Source organism: Lissotriton vulgaris, chromosome 2_1 (assembly GCF_964263255.1).
Source record: "Lissotriton vulgaris chromosome 2_1, aLisVul1.2, whole genome shotgun sequence".
NCBI classification, from domain to species: Eukaryota; Metazoa; Chordata; class Amphibia; order Caudata; family Salamandridae; genus Lissotriton; species Lissotriton vulgaris.
This window is the reverse complement of record NC_141687.1, coordinates 482881911-482901416: the sequence shown is the minus strand read 5'-3', so window position 1 is coordinate 482901416 and position 19506 is coordinate 482881911.

Here is a 19506-nt window from a genome sequence, read left to right as displayed (position 1 = left end):
TAAACATTTTATAACATTTAAAAAAATATATGTGAGAAAGTGGCATCTTTCTTGCCTTGGTATGCCTCCACTTTTTTCTGACTGCTGATGTGCTTTGATTGAGTGTGCCCCTAGTAAATGGTACCCTAGGTACCCAGGGCATGGGGACCAGAGAAGACCCCTAAGAGCTGCAGAAATTATTGTGCAACCCTTAGGGGCCCTGTACCCTGGCACCCACACACTGCTTTTGCAGGCTGAGTGCCTAAGTACACAACTAAACAAAGAGTCGACATTGCACACATCCCTGCGTGCCATACCCACAAACCCACTCCGCTGGCATACATCAGTCACCCCTCGAGCTGGGTGCCCTATGCCAGTGGTGTGGGCACAGGTGCATGAGCCCTGTGCCCCTACAGTACCCAAGGCCATTCCTGGGCACTGTAAGTGCAGTGATGCCATTAAGAGTATATAGTGCTGGGAGGTCGACATTATGAACTCCACAACACCATAATTGCTACACTGAAGACTGACAAGCTTGATATCAAATTTCTCAGCACAATAAATCCACACTGATGCCAGTGTGGGATTTAATAAAAAAATGCACCACAGAGGGCATCTTAGATATGTCCCCCGAAACCTAACCCCAATCCACGTCTGGACTGAGAGGCTGCCTAGGCTGCCACACAGCAGACATGTTGCTGGACCCCTGGGTGGAGAGCCCCTCACTCTCCTGGGCCTGCAACAATGCACATCCTGGGCGAGGCGCAAGGTCTCCTCCCCCAGGATGGCTAGGGGGAAGCTTCAAAGGCCTGCCGCCTCTGTGAGCTTCTCCAGATCATTTGCTGTACCCAGCACCTGGCCCCCACCAGTCTTGACCCCCACTCTGGTGGGAAGACTGGTGGGAAAAACTACATCAGGAAGGGGGGTGTGCCAGCCTGTGCCAACCCCACCCCTCAGGTGGGGGAGACAAAGTGAAGCACGACCCCGGGCTCCGTCCATCTTGAAGATTGGGAGCCCTGCCTAATCACAGCTAGGCTCCTGCCCCCCTCCCACAGGAGAGGAGCAGGCTAGGGGCTGTACCCACCCCAGGACTGAGACCTAATGGTCCCAGCCCTTGCCCTACCTGTAATGCCCCTAAATTCAGTATTTAGAAGCTCCCTGAACCTTCCTTCCTCAGATCCCGATAAGAAAAGAAGAAAGAAGATCAAGAGGAAGAGGACCCGCCGTACAGCTGCTAACAACAGGACGACAACTACTGACTTGGCCCCAGCCCTACCGGCCTGTCGATCCTGGATCCTGCTCCTGCCTAAACCCTGGCGACTCCAAACTTGGGACACCCACAGGACCTGTCTGCCTTGACCCTCTTTAAGATTGGGACTCCCATCAGCAGAGGCTCTGCTGCAACAACCCCCTTGGTGCCAGCCAGTTAACTCCGGACCAGCCCACTCTGCACCCGCCGAGCCCGGTCCATGCCCAAGTAGTCCAAGACCACAAGGATGTCCCCCCAGCAGCTGGGACCCAAAGTCGAGTGCCCAAAGACCCTCCTCGATGAACCAGACAACGCCTCCAGACTCAGAACCAGGGGCCCCCCAACCGCGACCAGCTGAAGGTAAGCTTTTCCGACACCCAAAGACACCCCTGCACCCGGCGCCCTGCAACTCCGTGCGCCTTACTTTGAGGTACCTACCTGTGCTCCAAGATCCCAACTTACCTCTCGAAGTGGTGGTCGACCCTGAAGAGTCTCCGCCCCCGAGCCTGCAGCCTTTGTTCATCTTTTACCTTTCCCATTGAATAACATTGAGCGCCCGACGGCTCAAAAGAACCGTGCACCCAGCCGCCCGAGTGCCGCTGGCCGTGCCACCTTTGACCTATCCTACTTCCCTCTTTGCCCTGAGCAAGTGACCAGGAGCCCAGCTCCCACAGCCGCGTGGCCTGCTAGCCAGCAGCCACCAACCAGAGGCCCCCTGCCCCTCATTGGATAACATTGGGCCTAACTACCTCTGCACACGGCCGCCCCTGTGCCGCTGAGGGTGAACCAAACTGTACCTACCTGACCCTGGGGGACTCCTGAGTCTATTACCAGAACCTTAACTTCACCAGCCGAGTACTCACCTGGAAACCGGTAACACACTTAACTGCCATTGGATAACATTGACTGGTTTAACTCGAAAAATCTTTTAAGTGTCTACTTTTGAAAACCTAAAATATTCATATAAAATCAACCGAATTCTGAAGTACTCAACTGTGATCAGGAGAGAAGCCAGTACTGTACCTTGTAGCCCAGTACTGACCGCCAAAAGTAATCCTTATTGGGTTTACTAGTAACCTGTATTTTCTCCATAGGAACCCATTTTCGACTTTTCTATGAAATTTCTTCTGTCTACTTTTCAAAACTAGAAATATTCTTTAAAAATCATACAAAATACTGAAAAGTAATTACTTACCTGTTTTAATTTGAGACCCCAGTGCTGGCCCTAAGAGCCCAGTATTGGATTACAAAAGTAACGAGATTGTACTTTACCTGCAACCTGCATTTTCTCCCATTGGATAACATTGCCAGATTTTTGTTGATTAATCAATCCAGACTCTTCAAATGATGTTGAATATGATCCTTTAATTGATTCTTGGACTACATATGATTGAGTTTCCCAGATGCGTGGGATGTGTGCAAATAGTAGCCATGTCGAGCTGGGCTGTTTGGAACGTTTTTGAAAGCAGATGATATTGTTGAGGTATACTGGGACAGAGTACCTTGAAAATTTAGGTGAGGAGTTTGAAATGTGCTCATTTGAGTATGGGAATCCAGTATAACTCTGTGAGGTGATGTGAGATGTATGTGTTGGGATCCATTGGGAGTGAATCTGGCTGCTGAGTTCTGGATGGTCTGCAGCTTCTTGATGTGATGCTTGTTTATCTGGCATGGAGGATGGTCTTGTAGTCCAGGTTGCTGGTGGCAAGAGTGTGGGAGATCATATTTCACATTTTGACTGAAAGCTTTTTTTAAATCTTCCTCAGCCTCTTCAGCATGAGGAAGCATAAGCCAATGATGGCATTGGCTTGAGCTTCTATTTTGAGATTGCAGAGGAGTAAGATTCGAAGGTTCTCGGCCTGGGTTATTTAGTTCTGTGGTAAGTCTGGATATTTAGGCTATGAGATCGTGTGTATATCCTTCCACATAGCATAACCAATGGTAGGGCTTTATTGAAGTGAATTATGATTAGTACCGTTGCTACTAGATGTGGTTAGACAAAGAGTATCACCAAGGCCACTGAATTTATGCGATAGCAGAGGACCCAATTATGTAGCAGAGACAAATTATGTGGTCTAATTCAGCAACATTTTGTGGTAGTATTTCTTCATTATTTTGTCATGTTTTTTACACTTGGTAACACCATGTGGGCCTAGGTTGCACCTCATTAGGACAAGTTGAATATGCAAGTATAGCAATAAATGACTGAGAGATGAACTGTCAGCTTTGGCAAAGGGTCTTCCACTGTGCTGCAACATGTATTGCAGCATTTTGTAGTAACTTTTGATCCTTTTAAACCAGAATTTTTTTTTATTCTGCAGATTATGCAGCAGAAAATAGAATACGTAGCAAATATAGCAAATCCATAATTTGCAGAAATTGCACAGCTATAAAACTGCATAATTCCTGTGGCAGTGACTCTAACCTGGGAATGTGAAATGTACTGTAACTCGATATTAGAATATGAAATGCTCACATGCGTAACTCTGCCATACTGGTGAGAACAAATTTACCTCAACACAATATCTTGTTCGAGATAACACAGAATCTGGCAGAAATCAGACAGACAGGCTTAGCACCTTATTCACAAAGACAAACTTACACTTTTGTGAAAATGGACAATTGGGTTGGTATTCATAAAAAAAAGTTTAATTTTACAAATACAAATTTTACTACTGAAGAAAATCTGCTGTCGTGGCAGATTCCTCACATAAAATGTTAGGCCTGTCCGATCTTTTTCTGTGCAAAGCTTTTCACCCTGAATGCAACCTCTCTGGAGTCGTAAAATTACTGCTAGTAAAAATAAACTTTCAGTTCTCGAAAAGAAGAAAATAGTAAACTTACAGAAAAGTGTAAGTTTACCTTTACAAGTACGATTCTTACGGTATCAGACATTGTAATGCTTGGGGGACATTTATGATTCCTATCCCTGGAGCTTGCACATCCAATGAGGCATGCTATGCTACTATCTGAATAGTATAATGCATGCCCCATTATAAAGTATATTACTGTATGCATCTTACACAAACTAAAATAGATAAGCAACACATAGTAGCCCAGCACACTTTAAGCACAATTTATTACAGTCAATGAGTCAAAGAAAGTTTGGTTTCAAGAACAAGCCAATGTTTTCAGTTTCAATTGTTCTTTATTGTTCAATCTTTACGTGGTGATTCCTGTTGGAGCAGCGACGATTGAGGACCCTCCTTACGGACCCGAACTACCATATCCGGGATACTATTTTGTATAATTGACCTTCTGACTATCAAATATGATGCCTTAACCAGATGGAGAAATGATAAAGGGTCACCAAATAGAATATTCCTTTTTCTGAAATACCTTATTACCATTAAGAACTCATAAGAAACTGTCAACAAAGAATTTATAAGAAATTGTCAACCATAATTGACTATATTGACTGTTCAAGCCCTGAAGAAGTCCCTGGTTGGGACGAAACGCGTTGGCGGTTCCAAAAGTGATGCTGTCAAAAGTTTTTAAAGATTGAACAATAAAGAACAATTGAAACTGAAAACATCGGCTTCTTTGACTCATTGACTGTAATAAATTGTGCTTAAAGTGTGCTGGGCTACTATGTGTTGCTAAATTGTTGAAGGTTAGGTTAGTTGAATCAACCTTTAAATTAAGGGAGTATAGGGAATTGTGCTCCCAGCCCTTTGTTTGCTCCTTTCTGTTCGCCAAAACTGATAGGGACTTTTTAGACTAGTGCTGGCACCTTATGCTTTGATTCCCTTCCTTTTGTTTGGGTAAAATAGATAAGCACTCTCAGAACCCCCACACATACCATAAGTGAGATACAGAAGGCCATTTATGTGCCTAGGCCACGGTGACACTGTACCTGCTGCATCATTAGCAGGTAAATGTCTGTGTCCACTTGCCTATTTAGAGATGGGGAACTCACTGAAAGCTCGATCTGGGTTTGAACCTGAAGCTTTGCTCTGCTTTCGGTCCTGTTGGAACTTAGAGCCCTTAACAGGTGGAGCTTTCATGTAACTTCTGCCTGCCACCCGCAATCTATCCAGGATGTGCCATTACAGTGAGAGCTTCCAACTTTGGAACTAAACAAGCTAAATTCGATCCTTGGTGTTTACACAACAACCTATTATTCTGAGCAAAACTCCAGACAATAAAATAAATGAATGTGACCTTGTACAATGTAATTGGTGTTCAGGTAAAGCCCTTCAGTACCTCCAGATCAAGTTCACACTATATAAAAGCTGTAGAGAACAGCAGAAATAGTTAAAGAGAGTGTCTGATAAAGTTCTCTTTAACGTCTGGTATAATGGGGTAGCCCAGTGCTCCTCAGAACCTGGGTGTGAAGTTATAGAAGTAAAGTGGTTCTGTCGGGAACCAAATTGCTTTCGAATTTACTGAATGCAAACCTATCTATATATGTATACAGAATAGCTGATGTAAATATTTGCCCTTCACAATTAATGAAAAGTGAAAACAAAAAACACAAAGGAACACACAAAGGGCATGAGCAAATGGAGGATTATATTAAAAAAACGGAAGAAACCACTTTTTCTTGTTGAAAGAAAAAATAACTTTTTCTTTTTTACATTTTCTGGTGTGTAAATGACAATACTATGCTGTGAGAGACAATAAATACAAGTGAACAGCGCAGGTGTTGAAGTGACAGTGCAAGGAAAGTGCTGGTTGTGATCATGTTATATACACTGATACATTGCTGAGTATAAAACAATCATTTTGATGATTGTGTTATAATCAGCAATGTATCAAAGTGGTTTCGTCCCTTTTTTTAACATAATCCTTGACTTGCTCATGCACTTTGTGTGTTCCTTTGTGTTTTTTGTTTTCACTTGTCATTAATTGTGAACGACAAATATCTGCATAAGCCATTCTGTATACATATAGATAGGTTTGTATTCTGTAAATAAGAAAGCAATTTGGTTCCCGACAGAACCACTGTACTTCTATAAAATTAAAATTCTCTTTCAGGCAGAAAAATGTCAGAGTGTGATCAATTTGATTCCCTTGCCAATTGAGGTCTTACCTTGGCGGGTAGACTTCATTGGTTAGTCCTGGACCACAGGAGGCTGAAAATATCCAAGTTCCAGCTTTTGCAACTTTTGGAATTGTTTTTCTTGGTCACTTATGTGTCTCCAAGAACCTCATGGATAGCACTCTAAGTCCATACCCACTCCAAAAAAGGACACCAGTACAGTCCAGTTCATGTTCCCGTTCCACTGGTCAACTAATCACTCCAGAAAAAGACGTTTGTGGCTTTTCATGTCCCAGAAGCAACACAGCATGTCAGCAACTGATCTGATAGTCCATCTTTCAATCCTGGGTACAAGTGGTAGCAAGTCCAGCCCTTCAGAACTTCACACAAGGCACATACAACAGTTCCAGTCCTCTACTGTTCTTCTGCAGGCTCAGTTGTGTACCAGCACTCCAGACAGTGTTTTTGTCTTCTACAGTGTCTTGCAAAATCAATTTTCTTGCACTTTGTAGCTCTCGCTATTTTATATTTCTCTTGTTATAGGTTTTTAAGTTGGGGCAGAAAGTTCCAGAATAAATGCACCTGTCTCCAATCCTAGGATGATAGATCATTATACCGCCCTACTCCAACACTCCTGAACAGTACTTTCAGACATTCCAACACAATGAATTGAAGTAGTCCTTTGAAAGACCTACCAGGCCAGCTTGAAGTCAGCCACTCCCTTAACTACCATAGCTGCTTGTTCCCCTTCCATCCAAAATATTTGTTGTTTGGTCAGAGGTTTGGTTGCCCTCCATTGTTAAACTTTGGGTGAGCTCTTCCAGCCCTTGTACCATGTGCAAACGTCCTCAGGCAATTCCAACATTACACTTCCATTTTCTCCAACAGTAACAGGCTTCATCGCTGAAAAAATGTGTTGGAAAAATTTTACTTTTTTGTTTTGTCCTCATTCATAAGTAAGTAGTTGTCTCTTGAGAGGTGTATCCTTTGAAGAGGTTTAACCTCGGACTGTCACCCTGAAATCTCGAAGTTTCTGAAGATACAACCTCAAAACACCAAGTCAGAGTGAGGGGAAGGTAGCTACCTTACCATACAACAACCTCCTTGCCAAGGTTATACTTATTTCATAATCATTGAACCAGGCTAAGACATTGTATGGTAGATCTTATTAGCCCATTCATCCCAAACCATTTAAAATATTGTTCTTTCATTCGAAAGACATCCATGATCAAACCTGTTCACTCGTTTAATGGAGTTAACCCAGTCCAGAAAAAACTGGAGGCAGAGACTCAACCCATTTCAGACAAATTTCTCTTCTTTCCGGTAGGATTAAAGTAAATAATAAATGTACTTGTAGTTTTGTAAGTTTACAGTTGGCAACCTCTTCTGGGAGAACCCTGAAAATAGCTAATGCAGAGCTCACCTCAATTTCTTTCCCCAGAATCACAGAGATATACTTATCAACATCTTTCCAGAAGTCCTGGATCTGAGGACACTAGTGGAACATATGTAAATCATCTGGTATCACGGAGGCACACTTCAAAAAAACTTTAACACCTTCTCCAATTTTGCTAGCCTTTTAGGAGTCCAGTATGCTCTGTGGAGTGTAAACAGATGGTTCCTTCTGAGTGGAGCAGCTTTAACAACAGACCATAAAGTGTGCATTGATACTTGCCATAAATATGTTGTATCTGTCATTGGCAGGTCTCTCTTTCAGAACTCCTCCATAGATGTTGTTGGTGGGTCCCCTTTTACGAGCATCCAGTACTATTAGGAAACTTCTTTACGTTGGAAGAGGGGGACAAGCAGATTGTTTTTGAAATCCTCATTTCCTTACCCATCTTTACCTAGTCTAGGTACCTAGCTTGATAATTGATAACATTTAAATCTGGAGAACCTTTGGTTCACAATGTTATTTAAAAGTTCCCAAGAGAGTAGTAACTTGTTATTCTGCAAGATTTCACCCCATCTGCAAATCCCTTCGTCCATCATTGGGGCAATTAAATGATCTTTTAGGCAGATTGGAGTGCCAGGTGAATTTCAAATGGGGGCAGCGGAGCTATAATGTGGAATCCTCAATATTCCTCATATCTGGTACCAGAGGTCACTGGCAGCTCTCAAGATCTTTAATTTGACTTTCTTGAAGAATTTAGTATGACCAAACTTATAAAGGAAACCTTTGCCACGAGAAGGATGATTTTGCATCTTCGCTTGAAGGAAGAGAGGAAAGCAAGCATAGCTAAACAGAAGGGATCATGCAGTTTTTTAACTGGAAGACCGAGCAATAAAAACGGAAATCAGGGCTAGCAATACCACCTTCTAACTTGGAGCTTCGCAGCTTCTTCCACGCAATCCTAACTCCCTTGGAGGACCAGACAACACTAGATATTTCTCCTTGCTGTGTTTGTATTACATTAGAATTAATGGGCTGGCATCAATGAGAATTGTCAGTATTGGCAAAATGGACATTTTCACCAAAGTGGAGTGATCTAAAATGGAAAGGGGAGACTTCCCCAGGCTTTTGACACTTTCATTTTTATCTCAGAGCTTACATGAGCTATCTTAGTAATGTCTTGAATAACCTGCACCCCTAGATATCTAACTTCTTGTTCGATCAAAGAGTTGTTTGATTGGGTATTCCATGACATGATCTCGGTTTTTCGTCAATTAATTTGGTAGCCGGAAACTCTCCCAAAATCCATTAGGAGTTGCTCTAGTACAGATAGGATGTTAGTGCCCTCTTTTGTGAAGATCATTAGGTCATCACCGTAATGGGCTACTTTTTTCACCCACCCATCACCATTTAAATGGTAGAAGATCTTGGCAGGCCCTGATGTCAAATGCAAGGGGTTCAATGTATAAGTCAAAATGTAAAGGGGATAGGGGACACCCTGGTCTTGTCCCGCGCTCTAATTTAATTGGCTTAGTGAGAATCCCTCTTGACCACAATTCTTGCTGTAGGGGTCTTATATACAGAGCTAATAGCCTTAGTGAACTTTACGCCTCAGCCAAAGGAATGGATCGTCTGATGTATAAAAGGCCAGCTTACTCTGTCAAAGCCTTTGGCAGCGTCAAAAGTAAAAACAGTGACAGGTAGATTATTTGCAAATGCTATATCAATTGCGCCTATCAACTTGTGTCTTAAATCATGAAGTTGACGACCTTTGATGAAACCCTGCTGATCAGCCAGGACCAGTGAGCCCATTACAAAATCTAAAAATTTGTGCATAGATTTTATAATGACAGTTCAGCAAGGAGATCGGTCTGTATGGCTCACAGTGTTTAGGATCTTTATTGGCTTTTATAATGAATCTCTGCCTCCAGCTCCTGGAAACCAATGGAGGGGTTAAATTCATTCAATAAAATTAGGAAAAAACTCTTGATATTGTCCCCGTCCAGTCCTTTAGGAATGTCAAGTATCTTGATATTCTTGCTCCTGGCATTGATTTCCAAGAACTCTAACTTATCCAGCAGGCTGTTCTAGCAGTTTTTAGTGCTTGGATTTCACTTCTATTAGACTCCAATTTTCTGTTAAGGGCCTTTACTGAGGCTTCCATCGCGCAAATTCTATTTGTGATAACTGACATTTTAGTTTCCAAAGTCTCACAGGAGTCTTGGATTTTAGATTGATTTTTGCTAGATGGCAAATTTATTTCTGATTTCTGCGTATAAGCCCTCTAACATATCAGCCAATCCTGGCTGCTTCTGACTGCCTTCATTTGTGTTAGGTAGGTAAGTGGTGGCTGAAGAGTCAGAGGCCTGGTTCTTCTCAGCAGGGGGTTGAGGGGTTCATGATTGCCTAATACTTATAACCTGTTAGAGGTGGCAATATGCAAATGAGGGACTTCTGTATCTTGTCTGTTAGTCTCCATGTTTGCTTTTGATTTCCGCTTATCTTTTGGGAGATCGCCAAATTTAGGGGCAGAATCCAAAAGGCTGGCTGGGTCTGTGGACTATACCTTAGCCTGTACTTTACAGAAAGATCTAATGCTGCTCCATGCTCTAGCAATTTTTTCGTGAGATAATCAGTATGTGTCCGGAATGTAAGAGTATACTTCTCAAGAAACCTGAAAAGAAATGTATATGTCTATACCAATGAATTGCTAGAAACTTGTTACTGGGTGTTATTACACAATTTTGATGCAGCGTGTCTGTGCACAACTGCTCTTTGCTCACATAATAATAACCTCTAAATGTATATTTGTATGGCTCAATAAAAGGGAATTAGAGGATTGAAGAAGTCTGTCACACATCTTCTCAAATCAAATATTACAATAAAAGGTGTGATGTTCTGCATAGGAAAAACATCTAAAGAGCTGGAAAAGTTGGCTGTTTTTAATTCTAAGGGTAATTATTTTCAGCATGTACATGCCCTATCCCACCAAGGTGGCATATTTTATAATTCGATTGTGGTCCATAAAAAGAAAGTGGGTGGTTGGGGGCGTGTAATATTCAAAGGTCTCCTTCCAGAGCTCTTTATTGGAGTTCTTTTCATCATTTGTGCAGAGGTCACTAGTGCCAGTTGATCTAACCACTTAGAAAATGGTGTGTAGAATTGTTAGATTGAGTGATGTTCTGCAATCCTGCAAATTTCTAAGGAGTCCCTCTATCTAGCAAAATCTTCAGATTACAGCTTTCATGGCTCCAGTGAAATGGTTTCCAGGAAATATGGCATCCATTATTCTTCCCACCCCATTGGAAAAAAATATCTCCATAAAGGTCAACATTTAATTAATAGTCTTACATATCAAACAGCACATGTTATAGCTGGAAGAATAGGGAACACCTTTGATATATGCTTCCATAGCGCCCCTACAAAAATAGACCACAGTGGCAAGACAAATGATTCCCTTAAATAACCTTGTCTCAACCTTTAGTAGCATTGTTCAAGTTCTAGACATTTCTGTAGATACATTCTTTTTATGTAAGGATGAAAATCTCAAAAGACATTGCAGAAAAATGACTAGAGGTGTTTTAGTGGGTATGAGCTCAAATGTTAGGCACACTCAAAAAAATGAGAGTATGGTTGCACTGAGGATTTAGCCTGGTGAAAAATCTTCCCTTTGGATTTAGGAGACATTCTGAAGCTCACATTTCAAAAGAGTATTTCACATTTAATTAAATGTAGATATCACATAAAAATGCTCACATAAAATGTATCAGCGATAATTTGAAGGTTATCTTAAAACTATGCCTATAAAGTTTTAAAAGCATGTTGTTAGTTAGGGGTCAGTGCATCTCAAAGAAGTTACAACCACATACTCAAAAATAAAAACGTGATATTGCTATTTTTCATCTAGCCACATCTTTACAGGTTCACAAAATATGTAAAGGTGCTACATCTCCAATAGAGAAGAGACAACAGCTATTGTTTTCATCAGTATGTATTCATACACAGCAATAGCGCAGAAGATTTTTAAAAACACGTATTCCTATTCATCTGCATTTAATCTTAAATGATGGTTAAAATATTTCTGTGGAGCTTAACTTGTGTTTAGGATAAGATTCATCCACACGTACTTCCACTTCTTCTACCGCTTTTTGATTTTCGTGATAAAATATCAGCTTTTCTTGCCTTAAAAACAGACCTTTAAACTATTGATATGTTAATAATTTATTCCAGATCTCAAAAAGCACAGATTTTGAACTGATGATGGAAAATGCACACCCTAAAGTTTCTCATAACTCATGAAATTCCTGTTAATGTCCATCCACAATGAATTGTTTAGCATGCCTTCTGAATCAGATCTAGGATTTGCACGGTATGAGACACAGTATGCCCTGTGACTTTAGTTTTGTTTGTACAGATTGTAGGACATTACCAACTTTTGAGTGATGTCCTCCAATGTTTTCCCTGTCTTCTTTAGTGTCTTTAGAACTTGCTAACAAGGTTTAAAAAGCTCCCCTTTAACATTGTTAAATTGATTTATTCCTAATTGACACATTCATCTTGGCTATAAAGCCTTAGTCTATGGTGTAGAAAATGTACCCATGACTTGAAAGTTATATGCCACCTGTGGACTTCAGCACCGATTAGTAGGGTGCAGGGTATTTAAAAGTGGGGCACATAGAAAAGTCATGTCACCTTCTCCCTACTGGAAAAAGTCTCCAAAACCTATTTCTACTGTGGCAGGCCTTGTTGTCCAATACAAAAAAACAAAGTACTGATTTAGATATGAACACCGCTATCTCAGGTTTGAGATCAGCTAGAAGAATACTTAACCCACTATTTTTGATGGTTATTAAAAATTCAATTTAAAGAGTGGTCAGATTTTTAATATTTATTAATTAAAAGTAGCTTTCATAAAGTTACCATAACCCCATCTTATGGCCCTGGAGGCCAATTTGCATTAGTTCTCTTAGTTCTCCAACAGGTGCCCAGGATTTAATAGGCGTGAAATTCTTGCAAGAAGCTACACAATAGGTTACTATGACAGGTTGGCCTGAAAGGGTCAAGTATGACTCCTCTGATCTCAGCAGGACATTCAGGATGGGGTCTGCTGACCCCCCTGGTGATGCAATGTTGTATAATCCTGCCTGAAAAACTCTCTAGGGCACATCAAACATTTGCATCCTTTAAAGTGATCAAAGAGGGCCAGAACACAATTCTTCTGTATCCCCTGACTGGTTGCTGAAAGACTCTGTTTTGTCTTAAAAGTCTTCTGTATCCTTTTTTGTTGTAGGTCAAGGACCTGCATCAAACTGGATTATAGAGGTGAATTTGGGAGGATAGAAGTAATTTCAATAGTCCACACCCTTACACACACCCAGCTTTCGAAACCCAGGTTTAGCATGGCTGAAGACTTTGGCCATCTTGAAATTGCCCTAACACATTCCATTTTGGATCTGTTGTCAGTAAGGTCTAGGTATATATAGAAAGTTCTTTATTATCATAAATATGCTGTAGTACATGTATAATAAATACACACCCATTAAAAGATCTAAAGACAAATAACAACAATCTCTTTCTTTTGAAATGACCAGATTCTATAATTAATACTACAGATTCAGCCCCATAAAAAGGCTTTTGAATATAAAGGTACAAGGTTTTTATTGATAAGGTGACAATCTATGTGACTATAGAGCTGTACTTAGGGCCTGTCAAGTGTCTTCTCCTTACTAGCAGGCAGAATATAACTCCCCATTGCCATGTAGATCACCAAAGTATCCACTCTATGACAAAGTGAAAGGGCTTTAGTGCAATATACAATCAAGAACAATTTGCACAATGGTACAAGCCTTTTACAGCAAAGATGCTTCATTTTTGTGCAAAACAGTGTAAAGTGTATTAGTGTCTTCCGCTTTTCAAACTTAAAATCACAGCAATTGGTCCCATAACAGTTAGCAGATCCTCTTGTGTGTATTTTTAATCTGAGGAAAAGACAGAGTAATGTGACTGGGTATAATGGCAGAAAACACCAAATTGGGTCTGCCCAGGGCTCAGATTTAAACCACAAAAGTGAGGATTCAGAAGGCAATTTTAATTGATACAATCCTTCTTAGGGAAGTGCCCCGCTAACATAGTGCCCCAAACCCACCAACTCACACTTGATCTAGTGGGTGATGATCCAATGATGAAGCATGCCACAGGGGGTCCCAGTGGGTGTGGATGCTACAAAATTATCTAAGACATGCCAGGATCTCACTAAGCATCTCCTGTAGTAGCATAGAGAATACGGTTAACCATCCAAGATTGTTTAGAGAGGAGCAAAATAGTACTTACTAGGTAGCAGCTTGCTTCCTTTTTAATCGAAGGGCACTATGATAGCCAATTGCTACGAAGGGGTAATGCAGTTTTTTTCCCAAAGATGTGCTGAAGATCTTACACAGGATCATTGCCTAGACCATGGGGTGACGTAATCCCCTACGTTCAATCTCCATCTTCTGTAGGACTGACTCTATATTACTAATGGATGTTGCCATATTCCTGCTCTCAAACAATGGAGGTGACCATCTTTCATCCAAACAGTGGCCAAAGGTAGCATTGATATCTTGTGTGCTCTACAAGCAGACATGCTTGAGACTAAATATTTACAAACTAAGGACAACAAAACTAGCTAACAATCACTCTGGCTACACCTATCTGAGCTACAATGAAGGACAAACTCTCCCTCTTGCTTACAAGTCACACATGTATTCCCTTGGAGAAGCATATTTTGCCTCCATCCCAAAAATTATGATGGCTGTGCAAACAGGTATCTTAAACGAGTGCCTTTTTTGACTCAGGGAAAACATATTACTATTGTTTTTCCCCTAACAGCACTAGAGGCAGCTACAAAGGCAAGCATAACCAATGAGTGTGCCCTACATCCGAAATGAGTACACTAGGCCTCATCTTCACATACAGTGGATGGACAGTTTCAATATGAGCTTCTTCTTCTTCACATACAAGCTTTTCTCCGATATGAACAGGATCTTGATCCAACTCCAGCCACTTTACCCGTTGAGTCTCACCAGAGCATCTTCTACACAAATGGTTCTGCCCATCCTTGGGTAGGAACAAAATACAAATACTCATCAGCCTGTGCATAAGTTCAAGGTGTAGTGGAGGAAGGATGGTGAATTCATCCCACAATGCACACACGCTAATATCATAGGTGACAGTTTTGCAAAACATGCAAAATTACATGCCCTGCTACTTGAACCACTAAAGACTGACTCATCAGTTCCCACACTTATTGTGTCTGACTCACCCTTAAATGGGTGAGGTTACAATGTTAAAGGGAAGCATTGCCAGTCTAATTGATTCAAAGCTTTAAAGGGAAAACTATAAATAACAAACAGCTTTAAGGAAAGGTAGATCCCTTAGAAGGCAAGCTTCATTAGTCTTTGTGAGGCACATTGGGCCATCAGCATTATGGCATTTGTTCCAAAGTGAACTATGCAGCCGACTTAGTGGTAAAGTGTGTAATTCAGACTGTCAAAGTAATGGTGCTAACCAGACCACAAAGGCAGATCGACACAAATATTTTAACAGTCAGAAATGCAACCAAATAGGCTGGGAAACATCCTGCAGGTTTTCATCACCAAATACTCCAAAACCCATAATGTATGTGCTCTTCCTGTAGTTACTTCTGTGGGAGACAGAATAACAGCGAATAATCTGTCTAGATTAGATTAACTAAAGAATCCCACAAGGGGTTGTCATTTGCATATGTAGGAATTTAAGCAGCCATAGCAATGCTACAACTTCGCGATTGGTGGCCTGGCTTTTGTAAACAAACTAGGGATTATGTTAGGCAGTGTGAAATGTGTCAACATATTTAAATTTCCACTGTCAAATGACCCTTGCCAACTCCCCTCATGATCTAAAACATCCTCTTCTGGGAACTTTATTTGCACCACATCAGTCCTCTCCATTCACCTAAGTGATGCAACTACATATTGGTGGTAATTAACTCATGTTCTCGATTCCTCTGGATTTGGCCACATAGAAATGCAAGCGCTTCAGCAGTAGTAAAAGATTTTAAGTGCCTAGTGTCAATGAGGGCAGTTAATTAATTTCATTCAGATAATGGTCCTGTGTTTGCCTCTAAGTCTAACAGGGATTCAATGTCTGGGGGTTTGTCTGCAATTCAGCAATCTGTTCAAAGCTGAATCTAACGACATTGCAGAGAGGGCCAATAGCATGACTAAACAAGCTTTGACTACTAAGGTGCTAAGTTCAGGCCTTAGTTGAAACCATAACCTGTATGAATTTCAGAGAGCATTACATGACTTGCCTAGATGAGTATTGGGAGGTTCTCTACAGAGTTCCTATATATGGGCCAGACTTAGATAAGTCTGGAGATGATGAGCAGATATTAAATACCTTTTAGGACATATTATCAGGAGTCGAGAGATGTCCTGGCAATAAAACACCAGGACCCAATGGGGCCCTGATCGATCATTTCAAAAGCAATCTTGACCTTTGGGCCCTAGTTCTTGTTAATGTCTTAGACAGTGCGATTCATGTAGCACTCCCCAAATCTTGGTACAGCGCAATTATCTTGGCTATTTTTAAGAATTGTGAAAGTGGTGACCTCAGGCATTATCGCTCAATATCTCTAATTGAATGCATGGTCACGGTGTTGGGCAGAATATCAGTCAATCAATCAAGCAATCAATCAGTATATGTTAAGTGCAACTACTCACCCGCTAGGGTCTCAAGGCGCTAGTATAACTAGACCGACAGTAGAACTGGGCCACTGAGGAGGGTATATTTACTGCTGTTCAATATGGTTTTAGACCTGGGGGACAATAGATCAGTGTCTAAATCATCATCTACTTATAAGTAATTATATGTCTATCAAAGGGAGTTGTCTTTTCTTGGTGTTTATGTACCTCAGCACAGCAGGTTATGGGGAAGGTCTGGGAAGAAAGATGCCGGCCGAGTGAGTCGGCCGTAGGTGGCTCCCAAGGTGACGGTATTTTCCTTAAAAATCGGGAGATGAAGGGCTAGAATAACGAGACCCAAGTGGCAAGCAGATGTGCTGAACCTGGTTGGGCCTTACCTGGACTGCAGTGCTGGGTTGCAGTGTTGGTGGATCTAGCCTAGCAGCTGATTGCCGGCTGCAGAAGATTTGAACAGGAGCTGATCCTCACCTCAAAGCGGAGAAGAGTGGACAGATCCCGGATCTGCTCCTCGACCATCATGGGGCCAAAGACAGGCACGTTGATCCCCAGGAATCCACGCAGAGAAGCACTGTAGAGTCGGAGGCGGCACCCGCCACAGTACAGACAGGATGTAGGTAAAAGACCCGGGCAGAGAATCTCCCTGATGGGAAGGGGAGGGGAGGTGGGCGTGCCGCCCCATCCACTTCGGACTGCCATTACAGTGATCGAGGTGGGCAGGGGAGCCTCCTCAGCACAGGGAGTGGAACAGCAGAGTGAGCGGACAGAGACTCTGGACCAAGCAAGCGATCAGTGTACTATACAGGCCGGTAAGTCACTGATGGGTCAAGAGGAGCTGGGGGGCCTTTGGAGGACAAGACATTCAGTGTGCACAGTGCATGTATGCTGGAATCTGGGTCCCAGGAGAAAGTCATAGATAAGCAAACACAGCGCGAAGGAGGAGAAGGGTGAGAAGACCGAGCCCAGGAATCAGTGCTGGCAAGACCAAATGAGGAGGTCCTGGATAAGCCAACTAACAGTGGCAAAAGCTTAAGGTTAGATACAGGGACATCCGCCCACACCAAGCTTTGCCCGGTGGAAACAAGGCAACATGCTCACCAACTAGAAAAAAATGACTTAACCTTAAAAGGGAAGAACTTGGGGGCAAAAAGGGTCCCAATAAGTGATTGATGACCTACCTGGGGTAGCAGAGCGGAATCCTCCTACACAGGAGCTAAGGGGAAAGAAAAAATCTGGGGGAATCTCCAGGAACTGCAGGGTCTCACGTGCTCGCAGAGAAAGGGAAATTGATTTGGAGGCTAATGACTTTTTCTCACTGTAAGATGCCTCCTGGTCAGAAGCAGGGTCAGACATGGGGTCCAACTCAGAATCAAGTGAGGCAGATATTGGACCTGGCACTAGCAGCAAGGATTCTATTGTGACAACAGAGAAGAGGCACACCAGAGTGGGCAGAATTGACAACCAGAGGCAAAGGGATCTGAAGTGGGATTATTCCCTTGGAGACCAATTGGTCAGAGACATCAACAAGACCCCCAGCAAGCAACCACCCCCAATATTCACACCATTGGAATCCATTCTGCAGTGTGTAGTAGCTCATCGGGAAAAAGCCTGTCTGGAAAGTAGACGCTCACAGACTGCTGCTCACAAATTTCAAGGAGCAGTAATGAAAGTCTCAAAAACTTGTAACGCTATTAGCGACTGGATGACGTTTCTAGAGTCAAGACCAGCCTCTTGGGAGATGGACATAGCAGACTTGAAGGGTCAAGTAGAAGCCCATGAAACACAATTAATGGACATTGAGAGGAAGCTAGAAGAGAATGAAAATGGTCAGAGATGAAACTATTTGCGATTTTTGGGTATTCCAGAAGGAAAGGAGGGGTCATATGCATGAATGTACATGGTTCAGCTACTGCAGAACTCCTTCCCAGAACTGGAAGGCTGGAACAGGGCACATCGAGTTCCGTTTGCTCTCTGGCAGCCAGTTTGTCCAGATTCCAAGCCACTGGCGTTTGTGGTCTACTAGGGAAACTACCTGCTGAGACAAAATGTGTTTGAAAAGGCAAGACCCGAAGCAGAGCGCTCTGTGAATGGGTTTTTATTTTTTTATAGACCGGATTTCTTCCACATCCTAGTGGAACGTCACTGACGTCTGCGCCAAATGATCAAACCCTTTTAGGAGAAAGGTACACAGGCCTTTATTTTAAATCCAGCCTGACTGAAAGTGATCTGGAATGATCAGACCAGGTTCTTCACATCAGAGATTAAAGCAAAGGAGTTTTTAAATGCAGGGGGAGATGACTTTGCAACTTTGAAATATGGCTTAGAGATTTATTTGATTAGTTAGTATAAGCCTTGACTAAACTGGGTTTCTTTTGCTCAGCGTAAAGTCGTTTGTCCGCCTCTTTAATTTTTTTTCAAGGTCCCTAGCGTGTTTAGATGGGTAACAGAAGATAAAAGTGTGAAAATATATTGAAGTCACTTGGGGGTATCATAAAGTCACATGTATGTATTACAGATGTCACTAATTGGGAGGGTACCACCGTCCATCAAGTACAGACCGCGATAGGTCTGTTGCTTCACATAGCAGGGTGGGGGTAGTGGGTGAAGGTAGAGGGGACAGGGGCGAGAGGGAGGGAGGACAGGGATGGAGAGGGGGGAAAACTCAGAAAAGCAGATTACTGGTGTAACTTAAAGAGGGAGGCAAGAGTTAGCATGATTAAATGGTACGATAACCAAATCGGATACCAAGAAAGCTTTAGGGATGGGTAGGCTGACTATTTGCTATGTAAATATCGGGGGTTTGAATGATAGGAGTAAGAGAGGCAGGGTAGTGAGACATTATGATCACTGGGCACTGATATCATATGCCAACAAGAAACCCATATCCCTTTGCAAAAGACAGGGCTCAATATTATGCCGGGGTATACTTAGGTAATCTGCTCATCCCAGTCTACCACGACTAGAGGTGTTGCAATCCCTGTTTCTAATCGGATGCTACCCATTAAGCGTACATTATTTGATAAATGGGGTAGGTGGGCAATTGCCTCAATACCAAGTGGCTTAACATTATGTACGATTTATGGGTCAAATTTAGATGACGGACACAAAGCAATGTACAAAGTTCCCCGGGGTGGAGTGGTGGAAAACTAGAGTATGTCAAGTGAAGCGTGAAAAGAGAGGT